Source organism: Macrotis lagotis, chromosome X, assembly GCF_037893015.1.
Source record: "Macrotis lagotis isolate mMagLag1 chromosome X, bilby.v1.9.chrom.fasta, whole genome shotgun sequence".
NCBI classification, from domain to species: domain Eukaryota; kingdom Metazoa; phylum Chordata; class Mammalia; order Peramelemorphia; family Peramelidae; genus Macrotis; species Macrotis lagotis.
The window spans coordinates 294,777,037-294,797,519 of NC_133666.1; the positions used below are offsets into that span (position 1 = coordinate 294,777,037).

Below are 20,483 nucleotides of genomic sequence, written 5' to 3' on the forward strand. Positions count from 1 at the left end.
TGCAAGGCAATGGGGTTAAGTAGCTTGCCCAAGGCCACACAGCTAGGTAGTTATTAAGTGTCTGAACTCAGGTCCTTCTGACCCCAGGGCCAGTGCTCTATCCACTGCACCACCTAGCTGCCCCTCTCAAGAGTTTTTAATGCCTTTTATTTCTAGATATTGTAGGGGATGACACTATTTCAGGTGATATGAAGAATATCAGAATTAATGACATATGGTCCCTGCCCTGAGGGAGCTTAGAGTAGGGAAGAAGGCATGTATACAAATAACTGTATCACAATTGTGGTAGGTGCTATAGGAAAGGGATATGGTACTAAGAACTCCTAGAGGAAGGAGAGGTCTTTTCTGGTTGGATATAGGCATGGGACTCAGGAAAAGCTTCAGGAAAGAGTAGGGAGATTATTTATAGTTCAGAAGACATCCTGTGGTCCTAGGATCATGTGTGGTTCTTCAGAGCTTTATGTGTGATTCTTGAAACAAGAATGAAGGGGAAAAAAATAATTTAGAGTCAAAGGATCTAGACTCAAATACCAACTTTACTTCTTACACATGTGTGACTTTCACTCTCTAGACCTCAGTTCCCTCATCAACAATGTCCTAAATGGGCTCTTTGCCTCAAATCTATCTTGGTTCTAGTTTCTCTCTTCCACTGAGACCAAAATGATTTCCCTTAAGTATATATCTGACCATCTACCCTACTCAATAAACTGGTGGCTCCCCATTGCCTCTAGGATCAAATATAAACTCCTCTATCTTTGAAAGAGTTTACAATTTGATCCCATCTTATCTTTATAGTCATATTATATATTGCTTCCTCAACCTAACAAACCCTAATCCAGCCAAACTGACCTCTCAGCTCTCCATCTCTCATCTCCATGTTTTTGCATTGACCCTCCTTGCCTAGAATACACTCCCTACTCACCTTCACATCACAGAATCTTTTTTCTTCATAATGAATCTCAATTCTTCTATGAAGACTTTCTTGATCACTTCCTCAGTTTTTGAATGCTACATTTTATTTACTTTGAATTTGTTTTGTTTTATATGTGCTTGTTGTTTTTCTCTGTTAGAATGAATGTTTCCTGAAAATAAGTATAGTGAAGTCTGTCTCAATTTGACTTGAAGAGGAAACAAGAACAGATATATCTCTAGAATCTTCTTCCATCCTTTTCCAAAGAAGATTGATTTCTGCCATGGGAGTAATCATGGAATAAGTTATTGGTATGTTGGTCACTCTGTTTTCCTTAGAATGAGGGGTTCTGGATTAAAATTATATCTATCTGCTTCCATATATATATATATATATATATATATATATATATATATACATACATACATATATATATATATATATATAGTATTATTCTTTGGGACATAATCTTCTGCATAAAGTCAGATTGCTGATCACTGTTTATTTACAAAGAAAGTAAGACTTTAAGTTTTATATCCAAGGACTGACCCCTTTCCAGTCAAATACCAATTCCACAATGAATACACATAGCAAATTGCAAAGAAACCCATTTTTCCAAATCAAAGGCAAAACAGAAATAAAAAAGTATACATATGAAAATAAATACTAGACATATAAAATGAAGGAACTCTTCCACTGAAAGAGGGGTAACTCAAGGTTGAAGTTCTGCATGACTTCTTCCTAGAGTCTTTTCTTCTTTCAGCAACCAGAAGGGGAATTAGAATGGTCCATCTTTTCTTTCAAAATTGAAAACTAGAAGATATATTAAAAATAAGCAGAAATTGGACCGGCTAGGTGGCGCAGTGGATAGAGCACTGGCCTTGGAGTCAGGAGTACCTGAGTTCAAATCCAGCCTCAGACACTTAATAATTACCTAGCTGTGTAGTCTTGAGCAAGCCACTTAACACTATTGTCTAGCAAAAACTAAAAAAAAAAAAAAAAAAAAAAAAAAAAGGCAGAAAAAAAGCAGACCTCTCTTCTGTCCCATTGGATAATTGCGTTCGGCTTCCATGCTAGCATGGAACATTGATCACCAATTGACTCTGGGACTTTGGTTCACCTCAGAATTATTTTGGGGGGGTTTGTTTTGTCTTTAATTCTATCCCCAGACAGAACCTTATACATAATAGATATTTAATAAATGTCTTATGATTGAATTCTAAAATGACAATGTTGACAAGATGGCCCCTATATTCCCTTTATATAATCTTATAACTTTAATTGAAAACAAACCAGTTTCTTTATTTATCCTCCCCAAACCTCTGTAAAATAGGGAAGATCAGATAACGATGCTCTATTGTATTGGAGAAAAAAGAGGCACAAATTGATATTCAAAATCACAGTCAGTTAGCAACAAAAACAGAATTAGCTTTTGAGCGGTTTCTTGAAGAGTTCATTCCATTTCTACAAAGTAGAATGTATATATTTTAGATTTTTTAAAGTTTTTCATTCACTCTGTCTCAATACTTGAATGAATACTTAGCAAAAGTGTAGACAAATGAGTGATTTATACAAACTTAGACACCATCCTTTTCCTTGTAAGGGCAACTTTCTCTTTATTTCTCTCTGTTTAGAGCAACTGAGGAATGACTGACATAGAGAAATGTCTTCTCCTGTATAGTTAGAAGGTTAATGTTAATGGCTCCCATTTGTTCCCAGCTAAGAGTTCCTTTCAACATTTCAAAAATCCCCCATATTTCTGAGGAATTAGAATTGCTGAGGAGTGGGTAAGATGTTTTCATTGTATCCTTCATTAGAACAAATAATTCATTTTGTAGGACTCACAACTGGCAGGAATGTCAGAGTTCATCTAGACTAGGGATTGTTAAACTGTGTTCCATGTTATTATTGAATTTCAATGTAATTGGTTTCTTTTGTTTGTGTGTGTGTGTATGTGTGTGTGTGTGTGTGTGTGTGTGTGTGGAGAGAGAGAGAGAGAGAGAGAGAGAGAGAGAGAGAGAGAGCATTTAAAAGCATTCTTTTGAGAAGTTCATCGAATTCATTTTATATTTTAGATTCTAGGTCTACTGACATGTAGTTCAGAACATTAAAATTAATCTTTAAATTTTTTTGATAAAGTTATTGAAATTGTTAGTGTCATATTTCAAATATGGGTATAATATGCTTTTGTGAGCTAACCTGAGAACCTTTATTTTAGTTTATTAAATTAATTACACAAATCAATATTTTTGTTAAATCCTATCCTCTCCCTTTCTCCTTTGATGAGGGGTGTCTAGTCACCATAATTCCAGTAGGAAGGGCCAGATAGTTTAAAGAACCTAATTATTTCTCTGGGTAAATGCATTCTGGCTAATAGCTTATATACTTTTGCAACAGAGTTCATTAATAAATTTTGTATCTAATTTGATTACTTTTAGATTATTGTTATTGTGGTCAAGTCATAATTAGGGATAGAGCAAGGAGGATTTTAATTTAGGGCTAAAATTTAGAGGGCATTGATAACACCTATAACTTTTAGTGTGAATTAAAATAACTGAATTTAGCATAGACTTGACAAAAATAAAAATAATTAGTTAAAGCAGAGAGCTACCAGATGTCAATGTTTCTTTTCACCCCTATCCTTGCTATTTCCTGGAGTCTCTACCTTCCATGGGAATTAATGTTATGTGGTCTTTCTTTGCCCCTACTAAATTGTTTTTTAAAGTTGGTTAGAAGACATATTTTATTTTGTTTACCCCAGGTATATTTTTAAAATTAGTTTGGGGTGCAAAAATTATTTCAGATGGCTTTGGCTGTGGTTGCCACATAAAGTACATTACCTTACTTTCTATCTCCATAGAAGTTTGGAAAGGGTTGTGAGGTCTAGAATGAAAAAAATGCCTTTGAAAGTACAAAACCGGGGCGGCTAGGTGGCGTAGTGGATAAAGCACTGGCCCTGGAGTCAGGAGTACCTGGGTTCCAATCCGGTCTCAGACACTTAATAATTACCTAGCTGCGTGATCTTGGGCAAGCCACTTAACCCCGTTTGCCTTGCAAAAACCTAAAAAAAAAAGTACTAAACCTGACTGACTCATTTTTTTTCTGTACCTCCTCTGGGATGGGAGAAAATGGGCATTTTGTTAACATTCCATACTCTTTTTTATATGTACTTTTAAAATAAAAGGACTCAGTGATGCTAAATTGGATTCTTTACTTGTATTTATCAAGAAAGATACTATGAACTATTAGCACAATAGAATGCAGAAAAACATGAACAGAGCATTCGATTGTCCTCAGGATAGACCTTGAACCCTTTAGAAGAGAGGAGGTTGAATTGGAAGCTGGAAGGGCTGCTGATTCTAGCAGTATTTACTGAGACCAGCAAAACATTGACAGTTCCCTGCAGTAAATGTGAACAGCTCAGGTTCTGGCTGAACTTGGGGATGCTGGCAGCAACTCTGAGCTGACATGTGATGAGTACAAAAACCTGAGCCAGATATGTCCTCTCCTTTGCAGAACATTACATCATGCATATCATTCTCCATGAATGTTTGGGAAGCTTTAGTGCCAAGAGAAAGGAAATAAGCTGAGAAATCCCTAAAACTTTAGCCCAAATATGAGGGATGATACCAAATAACAAGGGAAAATAATTAGTTTGCTTCAGGCATTGAGGTTTATTAGAGAGGTTTATTAGAAATACCTCTCCTGTATAAGGCGAAGGTGACTAGAGAACTAAACAATTCCATGCACTGGTGATGCCAAGAAAATGTCAGCTGGAACACTGGGAAATCCAAAAGGCCTTTCAGAGAAGCAATTAAAAATGTCTGATGCTGAAATGCATTTTCAAACACTTTTGTATGAATTTAATTTCCTTGGAGATATCAGCTCAAAAGCAAAAGAGATTCAGCTTTACACAAAATTGAAGTTTTACATTAAGTTGCAAGTTTTCCATTTAAGAACCCTATGAAACAAGGTCATTCTAGGACCATTCCCTACTCACCTCTAAACTACTGACAATTTGGTCTCCATTTTGAATCACTTATCACTGTAATCATCTGTCTTTGACAGTGATATTTAAAAACTCATCTTTTTTACCTTCTCTTTATTTCCTACATAATCACATTATCTCTAACAGAAGGAAAAGAGAAAAAAAATAGAATAGAACTATGGGGGATACTCGTAATTAGTAGAAATAACATGGAGAAGATCCAGAAATGCATATTGAGGAAAAAGAACAAGAGAGCAATGTCAAAAAAAAAAAAACTGGAAAAGAAGAGAGAAGAGGGTAATTGTTAGTGTCAGAAGCTGTTAAAAATAATTAAGTTAATAATTATGAGGATTGAGAAAATGCCATTAGATTTATTAATTAAGTGATCATTGGTACCTTTGGAGAGAGTAATTTCAATTAAATTTTGCAATGAAAAGTCAGATTGTAGAGAATTAAGAAGTGAATAATAGGAGCACTTAGATGGCACAATAGACAGACCACTGGCCCTGGAGTTGGGGGACCTGAGTTTAAATCCAGATTCAAAGACATACTAGCTATATGATCCTGCACAGATCATTTAACCCTGATTGTCTTAAGAAAAAAGAAAAGAAAAGAAAAAGAGGTAGCAGCGAATATTAGAAAAAGAAGTAGAGGCACCAATTGTAGGTGGCCTTCTAAAGGAATTTATTCACAAAAATGAAGATAAAGGGGTTGCATGGATTGAGGGTTTTTTTTTTAGGTTGGACATGTTTATAGACAGAAGGGAAGTAGCAGACAAGAACAGATTAAAGAAGAAAGGAAAAAAGGATGAGAGGGGGGAAATTTGCTATAGAAGATGGGATAGAATTGAATCTCTTGTGCATATAGAAAAGTTTACCTTGTCAGGAAGGGTCCTCTCTTTATGTGAGATGGGTAAAAGAAGAAGGTATGTCAGGGGTATGAGAAGAAGAGGGGAGAAGAAGGAACTCTTAGTGAATGACTTCATTTTTTCTATTGAAATCTGAGGTAAGTTTCTCAGATGAGAGAATGAAGATAGCAGAGCAAAGGGAAGTTTGAACTGGAATGAAAATGTTTAGAAAAACCACTTTAGGGGCAGCTAGGTGGCACAGTGGATAGAGCACCAGTCCTGGAGTCAAGAGGACCTGAGTTCAAATTCGACCTCACGCACTTAATGATTACCTAGCTGTGTGTGATCTTGGGCAAATCACTTAAACCCATTGCCTAGAAAAAAACTAAAAAAAAAAAGCTATTTTGGTGAAGGAAAAGGTGACTTGATTAGGGGTTTGCACAAAAATTGCTTGGGTGAGGGCCCAGTGGAACTTATGTCACATAAATTTGTAATGAACCCAATTCACATGGTTTCATGATTTTCTCCTGCTTTATTACAGCACCATGTGAGTAGGAATGATGGTAGTGAATCATTGGATTAATTGAAGGCTAGGACTTGGCAGGGCATGATAGATAATAAGAAAAGGGAGCAAGGGACTAGAGGGAAGAGGACAGTGTAGAATAAGGACAGTGTAGGGGTTAAAATGTCAAAATGAGAGGCAGCTAGGTGGTGCAGTGGAAAGAGCACCAGCCCTGGAGTCAGGAGTACCTGAGTTCAAATCCAGCCTCAGACACTTAATAATTACCTAGCTGTGTAGCCTTGGGCAAGCCACTTAACCTCATTGCCTTGCAAAAAAAAACCAACCTAAGAAAATGTCAAAATGAGACAAGTGTAGCAATGGGGACGCTCGATAGAAATGTTAATATTGGAGAAAGGCAATGAGTTCTGTTTTGGACATGTTTGTGTTTGAAATGCCAGTGGAATTTTTAGTTTGGGGGTGGCTAGGTGGCACAGTGAATAGAGCACAGGCCCTGGAGTCAGGAGTACCTGAGTTCAAATCTGACCTCAGACACTTAATAATTACCTAGCTGTGTGGCCATTGCCTTGCAACACCACCCCCCAAAAAAACCCTAAAAAAAAATATTTAGTTTGAAATGTTCAGCAAGAAGTTGATGATTCCAGACTGAAGCTCAGGAGAATTTGAAACTAAAGAGTTCAGGACAAAATCTTGGGAATATGCCCTTGGTTAGTGGATGTGATATGGATAATGGGCCAGAAAAGGAGCTGTTAGACAAGTGGGAGAGATTGGGTTATGAAAATCCAGAATGGAGAAGAGTATCCAAGAAAAGTTGGTTATCAATGCCAAATGTGGTAAAGAGGTCAAGAAATATGATGGAAAAAAGATTGTTGGTAACGTTGGAAGGAATAGTTTCTGTAGAGTAATGGATCTGAAAATTAGATTGCAGAAGGTTGAAGTGTGAGAGGAGAGGAAGTGAAAGCCTTAAAGTTTCTAAGAGAATGACAGTATGATTAGGTGAGAAGGTACTCAGCTGTAGAGGACAGTGTAGAGTTGAATTAGTTAATTATAGCAGATAAAAGGAAAGCTGAGTGAGAGCAGGGTTTTACCCTCAAAATGAGGAGGGATTGGAAGTCACTACATGGCCAAAAGAATACATTTAGAAGGGCTGAGGTAAATGGAGAGATGAAATAATAGGCTGGTCAGAGAAAGGAAAGTCAGTTTTTGATCAAGGAAATGGCATGTTTTTGGCTAATAGCAGGCAATGTGTTATAGTAGAGTGATAGGAATGAGTCAAGAAAACCTGGATTCAAATTTTGCCTTAGACACTAGCTGTGTGCATTTCCCTGGCTAAATCACTTAATTCTCTGACCCAGAGTTAAATGATTTGTAAAATGAAGGGGTTAAGCTTACTGGCCTCCATGTCTATGTATATAGAATGGACATTTACAATAAATTCCTTTCAAGGTCATTGGCTCTGACCCACTCATTTCTCTATGTTGCTAATTTTATCGTCCAGACTCCAATTAGATTCTTTTTGCCCCTTTGTTGTCAATATCTAGATAACATACATTATGATAGCATTATGATAGATAGTATTAAAATAGCAATTCTGAGTTGTTACAAATGCAATGGCCCCTTCATGGAATTAAAGAAGTTCCAGTTTTTTAAAAATAGCTATATTTTTGCAGTGTGATTTCTTTCTTTTTTTTTCAACATTCATCCATATGCATGTGTATATTCTTTTATTTTTGCAAGGCAATGGGGTTAAGTGACTTGCTCAAGGTCACACATTGCCTAGCAGGCAATTATTAAGTGTCTGAAGCCTGATTTGAACTCAGGTACTCCTGACTTCAGGGCCCTGTGTTCCATCCACTGTGCCACCTAACTGCTCTGCATATGTATATTCTTAAGTTACAAAATTTCCTTCAACCCTCCCTTCCCATCACCCCACCCCCAGTGGCAAACAGAGAGGTTAACATTGTACATACATATTTTTGATAAACATGTTTACAGGTTAGTCATTTTTGGTATGAGGAATTAGAGTTAAGGAAAAGGGATACATAAGAGATAATTTTTATAAAGTGTTCATCAGATTTTGAAGGGTTTTTTGTTTTATTTTTTATTTTGTTTTATTTTTCTTCTTCTGGATGGGGATAACATTGTCCATAGCCAGTCTAGTATGGTTGTTCTAGCTCTCTGAACTGCTAAGAGGAGCTCTTCCATCAAGGTTGATCATCTCATAATGTTGTTGTATGCGTTGTTCTCCTGGTTCTGCTCCCTTTGCTCAGCATCAGATCCTGTAACTCATTCCATGCTTCTCTAGAGTCCAACAATTTATGATTTCTTATAGAACAATAATTTTCCATAGTATTCATGTACCATAACTTGTTCATTCATTCCCAAATTGATGGGCATCCCCTCAATTTCCAATTCTTTGCCACTACAAAAAAGAACTGCTATGAATATTTTGGAACATGTGGGACTTTTCTCATTTTTAATGATTTCTTCTGAATATAGGACTAGAATTGGAATTGCTGAGTCAAAGGGAATAATGTTTTTATTGTTCTTTGGGCATAGTTCCACATTGCCCTCCAGAATGGTTGAATCATTTCATAACTCTACCACCAGCAATACATCAATGTCCCAGTCCTCCCACAACCTCTCCAACATTGATCATTTCCCCTTTTTCACATCTTAGCCAATCTGATAGGTGTGAAATGACACCTCATAGTTGTTTTAATTTGTATTTCTCTGATCAATAATGATTTGGAGCATTTTTTTCATATAAATATATTTGGCTTTAATTTTTTCATTTGAAAACTCTATCCATATCCTTTGACCATTTATCAATTGGGGAATGACTTGTAACCTTATAAATTTGATGCAATTCTCTATATTGTTTAGAAATGAGATCTTTATCAGAATTCCTAGTTGTGAAGATTGTTTCCCCAGCTTTCTACCTTTCTTCTAATTTTGGTAGCATTGATTTTGTTAGTGCAAAAACTTTTTAATTTAAGATTGTCAAAATAATTCATTTTGAAGTTTATAATGTACTCTAATTCTTGTTTAGTCATAAAGTTTCCCCCTTTCCATAGATCTGATAGAGTATTTCTTAGTCTATTAATTTATCTATGGTGTTGCCCTTTATGTCTAAATCCTGTACCCATTTTGACCTTATTTTGCCATAGTGTATGAGATATGGGTCTATGCCTAGTTTTAGCCATACTATTTTCCAGTTTTCCCAACAATTTTGGTCAAATAGTGAGTTCTAATCCCAGAAGCTGGTGTATTTGGGTTTGTCAAATGGTAGATTGCTATAGTCATTTACTATGGTTTCTTTTGAACCTATCTTAATCCACTGATCCATTTCTCTATTTCTTAACAAGTACCAGGCAGTTTTGGTGACTGACACTTTAGAGTATAGTTTTAGATCTGGTAGAGCTAGGTCACCTTCCTTTACATTTTTTCATCAGTTCTCTTGCTATTCTTGAGTTTTTGTTGCACCAGATGAATTTTGTTACTTATTTTTTTCCTAACTTGGTAAAATAGTTATTTGGTAGTTTGATTGGTATGGCACTGAATAAGTAATTTAATTTGGGTAGAACTATCATTTTTACTATATTAGTTCAACCTAACTATGAACAATTGACATTTTCCCAATTATTTAGATGTGACTTTATTTGGGTGAGAAGTGCCTTATAATTGTATTCATACAGTTTCTGGGTTTATCTTGGGAGGTAGATTTCCAAGTATTTAATGTTGTCTTTAGTTACTTTAAATGGAATTTCTCTATCTCTTGCTCTTTGTTGTTCATATATAGAAATGTTGATGATTTATGTGGGTTTATTTTATATCCTGCTACTTTGCTGAAATTGTTAATTGTTTCAAGAAGTTTTTTAGATGATTTTCTCAGGTTCTCTAAGATTTATCATATCATCTGCAAAGAGTGAAAGCTTTATTTACTCATTGCCAATTCTGATTCCTTCAATTTCTTTTTCTTTCCAATATATTGAATTTTAATGGTGATAATGGGTATCCTTGTTTCACCTCTGAATTTAATGGGAATGTTCCAAATTTATTCCCATTGCAAATAATATTTGTTGTTGGTTTTAGATACTCTTTATTATTTTGAGGAAAATTCCATTATTCCAAAACTTTCTAATATTTTTGATAGGAATGAATGTTGTATTTTATCAAAGGCTCTTTCAGTATTGAGATATTTTCCAGTATTTTTCACTATGGAGATTAATCATTTGATTTCTGTTGATTTTGCTATTGATATGTTAAATTATATTGAGTGTTTTTCTAATATTGAATCATCCCTGTCTCCCTGGTATTAAATCCTACCTAATCATGCTATGTTATACTACTAGTAATAACTTGCTGTAGTCTCATTGCTAAAATTTTATTTAAGATTTTTGCATCCATATTCATTAGGGAGATTAGTCTATAATTTTCTTTGTTTTGGTTCTTACTGGTTTAGGTATTAGTACCATGTTGGTGTCATAAAAGGAATTTGGCAGAACTCCTTCTTCTTCTATTTTTTTAAATAGTTTATGTAGAATAGGAATTAATTTTTCCTTAAATATTTGCTAGAATTTACTTGTAAATCCATCTTGACCTGGAGACTTTTTCTTAGGAAGTTTATTGATGGCTTCTTCAATTTCTTTTTCTGAAATGGGATTATTTATGTATTTTATTTCCTCTTTTGTTAATCTGGGCAGTTTGTATTTTTGTAAATATTCCTCCATTTCACTCATGTTATCCAATTTATTGACATATATAGTTTGGCAAAGTAGCTCTGAATTATCTCTTTAATTCTTTCCTCCTTGGTAATTAGTTCACCTTTTTTGTTTTTGATATTGGTAATATGGTTATCTTCTTTTTAAAATCAGATTAACCAAAGGTTTGTCTATTTTATTGGCTTTTTTTCATAAAACCAGCTCTTAGTTTTATTTATGAGATCAATTGCTTACTTGCTTTCAATTCTATTAAACTCTCTCTTGATTTTTCAGAATTTCTAATTTGTTATTTAATTGGGATCTTTAATTTGTTCTTTTTGTAACTCTTTTAGTTGCATACCCAATTCATTGATCCCATCTTTCTCTATTTTATTCAAATAGGCATTTATAGATATAAAGGTTCTCCTCAAAGCCGCCTCAGCTGCATCCCATAAATTTTGGTATGATGGCAGCATGATTTCTTGATGGTTTAAATTAGTAGGGACACTAGATATTGCTAGCATCATGTAATGAAAAGAGCCTTGGGACTTTGAATCAGTCCTGGATTGAAGTCTAAACTGTCAGTTATTATCCAACAATGATAAGCATGACACAGATTTTTAAAAAACAACACAGTTCCTTTCTGAAATCTAAAAACCCCAAAACCCTTTATTAGACCATCTATTATGTGCTAAGCTCTAGTTGACTCTGGAGAATACAAACACAAAAATGAGATAGATCTTTCCCTCAAGGAGCTTACATTCTGCTACAAAATAGTAATTTGAGGAGTGGGGCAGACAGGGTAACATTTCGGGAATCAGGAAAAACCTCTTGAAAGAGATGGCAGTTATACCTCTGGACAAGCTCTTAATGTCTCTGAATTTCATTATCTGAATATATTTTTAAAAAGCTAATTCTAGTACTGCCTTTACACAGGGTAGTTATAAGGTCAATGTTTGGTGATGATGTTTGTCCTTCATTCTTGAAGAAGACTATAACATCAGGGGAGGTGATGCCATGACAAACACATGAATTGGATTTGATTGAGGGTGTGCTATACTGAGTCACCAGCCTCACTTTTTCCTCCAGATTCATCTGGGTCCAGTGACCAGATATGAATCAGGATGACTGGAGATGACCCTGGGTGTGAGGCAATCAGGGTTAAGGGACTTGCCCAAGGTCACACAGTTAGTAAGTAGCAAATGTTTGAGACTGGATTCAAACCCCCATCCTCCTGACTCCAAGGTCAGGGCTCTATCCACTGTGCCACTTAACTGCCCTATGCTTGATAAACTTTCAAACAATACACAGGTTGTCCCAAAAGTCTTCATGTGGCTTTGGGATGCCCTCTATAAAAGTGAGTGGTGAGTGTACCCATAGAATAAAGCCTTTGCTGTCTCTGGCCTCTCACCTGCCTGTTTCTTTTGGACTCTTTTCCTTCTCTTTCTTATTGGTTAGGAATAGGAAGTATGGAAGAGCAGTTGGGAGTAGCCAGAAGTATGGCCCCCACTGTGCCTTCTGTTTTCCCTAGGAGACTTCATAGGATGACTAGAACTCCAATCCTAAATGACTAGCACATAATGATCCACCTATTCAACTGTATTTTCTACATGCACTTTTAGTCACTAAAATTCTCTGTCCTAGAGAGAGTTATTTTATTTTAGTCACAATCCTCTCCTACATTGAAATGTTTTGTTTTTCTAAAGTTAGGATAACTGACCCAAAGTCCTCTGTAGTTTGTAGAGTGTTGCTCAGCCTCCCTGGCCATCAGTGATAGCTTGTCCCTGGATTTCATCAGTTCTCCAGGGCAGCATTTCACACTTAGCCCTCTGCCAGGGCCCCACCAGCGTCAGTCACACCTACTACAGAAACAACCCTCAAATTTCATCACAGTGATGCTAAAATACCCTCCACTTTGCTCGATGACCTAGCTAATTCAAGGGCAGGCAAAAATTCTCCTCCTTTTGAACTTTTCCAAGGACCTTCTAGGAAAAGAGACTCAGTTCTGAAAATAAACATAGCTTCTCATTGGTCAGATCCTGCAAAAGAACCCTAAATTGTGTTCCAAATCCTAGGCCTGGAATTTTAGTTCATGCAAGCCCCTCCCAGCATCAACCCTCCTCCAGAGACTCCTGGACAAAAAGTTATGAAAAGTAAGTATGCGTGCTTCGGTCTTTACACTTGAATGACTTGTGCTTTAGAAATACAGTTGCTCACAGTTTTTAGAGGGGAATAAAAACAGGTGGAATGTCATAAAATAAAAATGAAGGAAGAAGTAAGGCTTAGTTTGTGGATTTCCCTCAGCATTGTTTCAATTTACCATATTTTGATGATATTTTCATGGTTTAATTTAATTCTGATCTGACTTGAGGAAATTCTTTCTTAACCTTAACAAAGGATCTTTTCTGTAATCCTCCAAAGCTGAATCAGCAATGAAAGTAAGAAGGAAACTAGTGAAAAAATAGATTTGTTCACAACTGTCAATAATAGAAGCAATTATCTAACTAATTTAACTTCCACAAGTTTTGCTCTGAATTTATCTGAGTTATTTAGACCAGGAAGTCGTCTTTTCTTGGAGTTATCTGGCAATTCTCACTTTTTTGTATTGCCCTATAATGCCAACTGCAGGTAGTAGGAAATGCCGGAATGCTTTCAGAAAATGAAAATAGTTTAATTCAAGCTTGCAAAGTGTCACTACAGACTTTGCATTTGTGGCAAAATACAACTAAGAGAAAACGGTTGGTAAAATGTCAGTACCATAATCTTACTTGTTTATGAACCCATCTAAACTTTAAAACTGCTCTGATTAAGGGTGTCAGTTACAGGCATCTGGCAATCGTTTAAAAATAGATAAAAGCAAGAACAACATTGCTGGGACTGCTGCTATAATTACTATCCATTACCTTTTCCTTAGCTAAAGGTATTCTTCATCTTTGAAGATTAAAGAATGAATTCTTTGGAAAGTGATACAGTCTTACTCCTTTGAAGGGATGTATAATGCATTTCATGAAAGTACATTGAAGCAAGGTAAGGATAACATGAAAAATAATGTTTCTTCTGGAAAGCTTAGAAACTGAAATCCAAGATAAAGGCACATTCTAGATTGACAATCTATATGTAGCTTTCACTTCAATGACATGTAGCCATTTGCAAACAGGAAGCAAGCATGCAAATTAAATGAATTTTAGGCATCTGATTACCTTTTCTATTTGATTTATTTAAAAATTTACTCACAATCTTTGTGAGTAAAAATTTTAAACTAGTATTACTTGAAATGTGGTATATTTAGTGTAGGAATTTTTTTCTTGAGGCAAGAAGGAAGACTAAGATTCTTATTCTATAGTTTTAAAACATTGTTCCTTAAGCAAATTTTATTTTCAAAATTTTCTTACTTATATACACGTGTATATATGTATCTATATATATATATATATATATATATAAATATACACATCTAATTTTCCAATATAAGTATTTGGTCTTTCCCTTATTTTTTTGGTAAACATAAAAAAAATTAATATTTTTCCAATAAAAATTCTGGAAATGTATTAGATAATGAACAAATGAATAATTAGAATATAAAATTTGGTTTATTTTAATTGTTAGAAAAATTAAGTAATTTTCAATAATATATGCAAAAGTATAAGTAAAATATTGTATTTAGGTGCTATGGTTAAAAAAAATAATAAAATTATGTTGTTAGGAATAAGAAGTGATAGCCTTTTTTACATTCAAAATTTAAAAACTATAGATGAGAATTTTTTAAGAAACAAACTTGGATGACAGATAATTATAAATTATCTTAAAATCATAAGACTGAAATGTAAGCACAAATATGTTTTGAATGTATACATAAAATATAACATAAATAATTAGAATTTAAATCTACCTTTGGACAATAAAAACATTGTTTTAACTTTTCTTATAGAAGCAAAATAGTCTAGACCTGAATTATATTCCCTTCTCTGATTAGAAAGAAAAGAAAACTAAATAAGTCTATTAATCTAAAAGATGACATTTAGGTGAGGATAAAAGGATAGAGAAAATAGGTGTGATAAAATTGGGTGTTCTACAGATAAATGGATAATATGAACAATGCTTTCTGGAAAGAGGTTACAAAATTGACACAGAAGTAAAGGATAGAACTAAATTATTTTAACAACCTCCTCAGATATAAAATTCTGTTATTCTACTAGTGATGAAGAATTTCATTTTTATAAGACAGAGCATTTGATAAATGTTAGATGATTTACTGATGACTTTCATACCTTGGAGAGTAGAGGAAATAAAAACTAATTGCCCCTATGAACTCAATTCTAACAACAATAAAAGAACTGTTTGGTAGGGGCAGCTAGGTGGCACAGTGGATAAAGCACGGACCCTGGAGTCAGGAGTACCTGGGTTCAAATCCAATCTCAAACACTTAATAATTACCTAGTTGTGTGGCCTTGGGCAAGCCACTTAACCCCATTTGCCTTGCAAAAAACCCCAACAAAAACCTAAAAAAAACTGTTTGGTAAAGTGAAAGGTGAGAAATAACCACCTCACTTTAGAGTTTGTAACAGCAAGATAAAAGAATGCTGAACCTAACCAAACATATATATGTAGACTTTAGGAAAAAAGGTATAAGAAAGATAGGAGAAAAGCTAGGAGAGGGTCCATAACTAGAGTCTCTGAAAAAAAAAAAGGTAGCTCAAAAGAATGGAGAGACACTTTGCATGGCTTATCCCATTGGTAGAGATTGATTACTGGATGCTCCTTCTTATGTGAGGGCAAAGTTGATGAGAATCTGAGAGAAGTCAGCTCTTGGTCTTCCAACTTCCACATTGAGGAGAGAAGTCAGATGGGGTTCCATATTCTCTTCTGAAGAAAATGGAGATTATTGCGGTTGGTGCACAGGTTTCATATTTTTGTGAGGAAACATACAAGATAGGGAAGGAAAGGCATGTGATCAAGGAAGACTAGAGAAGTGGCAAGAACCTGTAACAATAGAATCAAGATGGTTAAAACTGAAAATGAACAGTGGGTTGTAAAATGTTACATGAGTGTTAAAAGAGTTCTTTTAGGTTTATTTGGAAGAAGAAAAAGAACAAGGAAGGGATAGGCTCACTTGATGGAGCAAGTGATTTAAAATTAACATTTGACAAGAGAATATAAGAGAAAACTTCTACTCTCCTACCATCTTCTCCACTAATCTTCAAACTGGAAAAGAGAACAAAAATTATGATGAATAGGGAAATGAAGACTGAGTTAAGTGAGGAGACAATGGTATAAGAGCACCTGAACACTTTAAATGAACTCAAATCTCCCTTTTAGATAACTTACAGATATGAATAAAAAAATACAATGTAAAATAACAATAATAAATGTTCCATTGTTGATACATTTAAAAATAATTGAAAAAAGGAAAGGTTACAGAGTTTTGGATCCTAAGAGAAGTATGATACAATACAAAAAATATTAGATTTCATTTTAGAAGTTCTAAGTTTAGGGGAGGCTAGGTGGCATAGTGGGTAAAGCACCAGCCCTCGAGTCAGGAGTACCTGGGTTCAAATCCGGTCTCAGTAATTACCTAGCTGTGTGGCCTTGGGCAAGCCACTTAACCCCTCTGCCTTGCAAAAACCTAAAAAAAAAAGTTCTAAGTTTGAGTTCTGACTTCATTACTTATTACCTGTGTCTTATTACCTGTGTTAGTTGATGGTATACAAACACTCCAAAGAAATAATCCTTGCCCTCAAGGGACACACACACACACACACACACACACACACACACACACACACAGAAAAAATTAAGTTTGTTATAAGAAGAGATATAATGTAGAAGGGGAGGGGGAGATCAGGAAAGTATAGAAGAGGTGAGCTCCTGAGCTCTATAATCCTTGAGGGAATACTGAATCTGAGATGCAAGAGGAAAGCATTTGAGTTATAGGGGGCATCTTGAATAGTTGCACAGGGATGGGAGGTAGATTGCAAGGCATCATGGTGGATAAAGTTTTAGATTTAAAGTCAGGAAGATGTGAGTTCAAATCTTTTTTTCAGATATTTCCTAACTGTAATTCTGTGCAAGTTATTTAACCTGGTTTAGCCTCAGTTTTCTCATCATAAAGTACTTACTTCATATTTGGTGAAATCTTAAAGTACTAAATGAATATTAGCTTTTATTATTACCACTCATATTGTTGAATTTGTGAAAAGCTAGTAATCTAATCTGGTGGAAATGTAGAGTTTATACCCAAAAAGCTGTATTTTTTTTAAAGGTGGAAAGTTAAGCAGGAATTAGATTGTGGAGATGAAGTCAAGGCTTTCTATTATATACACATTTGAAAAGCACAGAATTTATATCTTCATCTAAATAATTTTAAAAATATAAAAATTTCAATTCTTTTATTGGACAGGTGGATCAAGAGAAGGTTGCAGGCATAGTGTTCATTGGTTTTAGCCAAGTATTTAGGACCATTTCTTTTAATATCCTTTTGGGCAAGGTGGAAAAAATGTGGGCTAGATGATTATGGTTCTGTAGATAGAATTTGTGATTGAATATTTTCATGTATGGATTCACGAATTGATCATTCTGGAAGATGGTTTCTAATGGCATGTCATTGAGTTTTATTCTTTAGTTTTTGCAAGGCAATGGGGTTAAGTGGCTTGCCCAAGGCCACACAGCTAGGCAACTATTGTCTGAGACCGGATTTGAACCCAGGTACTCCTGACTCCAAGGCCGGTGCTTTATCCACTGCGCCACCTAGCCGCCCTGATTGAGTTTTATTCTTGATCCCAAGCTTCAAGCTTGAAGTTTGAGTGATCTCATGCAGAGGATAGACTTAAAAAAGGACTGGATAGGGTCAACTGGGACTATATCCAAAAGTTGTCCATCTTGTTAAAGTAAGTTATCTTGAAGAGTGAATCAAAGAAACTGCTAGAGAGGAGAGACCTCTCCCTTCTTGGGGAATTTATCAAAGACACAGCTCCTGGGAGATAGGGTATATATCTGAAGTTTTTATTTTAAAGGTCTTTTCCCCTGTTTTATGATACCAGTTGCATAGGAATGGTACTGAAAGTGAAAAATCCAATATGGTGACAACAGGCCCAGTCTTAGATATTCTTTTTAATAGTATGTGTATCCAATCAGACAAAATGGTACAAGTGAGAGCATGAGGAAGGAAGTTGCATCTCTAAGAACCTTGATATTGGTTATGGTGGTTGTGAACTTAACTAATATTGCAAACCTGAATAGATTACAAAGGGCAAGCATCTTGTCCTTAGATGGAAGAAGAGGAATAATGTCATTGATTTGCCAATCAGAGGTAGATTGAGAACCATGTAGGAGCATCCCTTACTGATACTTGAAAGGTAGACATTGTGAATTCCATGAAAAATATCATTGTGCAGAAGTGGCTTCATCATTAAAGGGAACTTATGTTAACTTGAGGCAGCTAGGTGATATAGAAAATAGAACACTGGACTTGGGTTGGAGGCAGGAAGACCTGACTTCAAACCGAATCTCAAAACACTTGCTAGCTCTGTGATGCTAGGCAAATCACTTAATCCTGTTTGCCTCAAATTTCTCATCTGTAAAAAAAAATAGAGATGATAATAATAGCACCTATCTCCCAGGGATGTTGTGAATATCAAAATGAGATTATATTTTTTAAATGCTGTGCAAATTCTAAAGTGATATATAAATTTAGTGATGATGATGATAATGATGATGATGATTATATGGTCCTATGCCTCTTACAACATAAATACCATCACCCCCATCACTCAAATCTATCTGAATTCTTGTGAGTTTATCACCCTGGCTATTCAGTCTGGCAGATGGAATATTATATCTTTAATAGACACCTAACCTACTCTTCAAACAACTGAAACTATGAAAAGAATCATCAAATCTCTACTTCTCTTCAACATGACCTTAAAATAAAGAACTTTTAATCATACAGATTATTCAGTTCTGTTCTGGTTGCAGGGTATATCTAAACCTGTAGTCACCAAAATTAAGTAAAAATAAAACATCTTCTTCTATTAAGGTTCTCTTATAGGCCAATCATGCAGCAGGATTCCATCCCTTAAGGATGGAAGTTTTATTTTTAGTTTTTTTTTTGTAAGGCAAATGGGGTTAAGTGGTTTGCCCAAGGCCACACAGCTAGGTAATTATTAGGCGGAATTATGAGGCGGAATTTCAACTCAGGTACTCCTGACTCCAGGGCTGGTGTTCTATCCACTGCGCCACCTAGCCACCCCAGGATAGAAGTTCTTAACCTGGAGTCTATGAACTTGTTTTAAAAATATTTTGATTACAGTCTTATTATATGGTTTACTTTGTGTTTTCCTTTATGAATTGAAAAACATTATTCTGAGGAGACCATAGGTTTTATTAGACTGTGAAAGGGTCCATGACCCCAAAAGGTCATGTCTTAGGGTATCTTTAGCACTGAATTTATAGTTACTGAAGTTCAGTTGCTTTCTCATAAAAGAAGCAACTATGAATAAACAAGGCAAAAACAAACTTCTTCAGAAACTAGGTCCTCTTAGGGAAATATTGAGTTAGTTGGGCAAAGTAATGGGAGTGGAACTAAAGCCTCAGTCTTGGGCAATATTACATACAACCTTTTCATGAAGAATATCTGTACCTGAAAATCCTAGGTGATTATCATCTTGGATGTACCATTTTCAAATGACAATGGAAACTCCTTGTGTTCTACCCATCTTGTATTCCCCAGTTCATGATGGGCATTTCTGGACCAAAGGTAATCATTTGCATCTTCTGTTCAGTAGTAACCAGCATCCAATGACATGAAAGCAGTTGATCCTCAAACATTATAGAACAGATGACCACTCCAAGGAGTTAAGGGTTTCAAAAGCCCAAATGGACATTTAATCTGGACTCTCATTTTGGTCCCTATGCACAGAAACTTCATAAACATAGATCCCAAAAGGATCTCCCAAAGGGAGAAACTGATGGTGAGCCCCCTTTAAGTCTTCCAAATCCTGTTCTAGATTCCACTTGAAAGAGAAAGATTTTTTATAAATAGGAGCAATTTAAAAACCCAGCTGCAGAATATCTAGGAATATTTAGGAAAATGCATAGAATTCAGTAAGACTTTGAGTTTCCTTTTTAGTTCATAAAAAAGTAAGAATAATCTAAATTCTTCCCTTCCTAAACCTAAACCTAAACCTAAACCTAAACCTAAACCTAAACCTAAACCTTCCCTTCCCTAACCTAAAATGTTAACTGAATAATCATGAGTTAATCTCCTATCTTTTGTCTCTCATATGAACCAACATCAGATCTATGGTCTTTGGGCTATGGTTTCATTTGATCTAGTCATAATCATCGAAATAATGATGAATATTAAATGACTTCAGAAGTAGGGCCCCCTTTCAGGTCTCTGTCCTGAGAGAAACTGTGGCAATATAAAGGGGAGTTCAAATAAGGATGAGTAATTGATGCTGATAAAATGCTTAACTCCTTCCCAAGTAGAGACAAACAGATTGGTCTCAGTCACATGA

General features: G+C 35.3%; 1 protein-coding gene across 4 annotated transcripts in view; it reads left to right on the top strand.

The window, feature by feature from the left end:
- The window catches only part of ALPK2 (alpha kinase 2), a 215,722-nt gene that overhangs the window by 21,866 nt on the left and 173,373 nt on the right, over positions 1-20,483 (top strand). For 2 of the 4 annotated variants that reach the window (XM_074205153.1, XM_074205154.1), the window contains exons 4-5: positions 13,044-13,121; positions 13,883-13,995. The gene's annotated coding sequence lies outside the window, so the exon portion shown is untranslated. Of the gene's footprint in view, positions 1-12,857; positions 13,122-13,882; positions 13,996-20,483 lie in introns of those variants that run through there. The other 2 variants (XM_074205158.1, XM_074205156.1) reach the window with 2 other exon arrangements.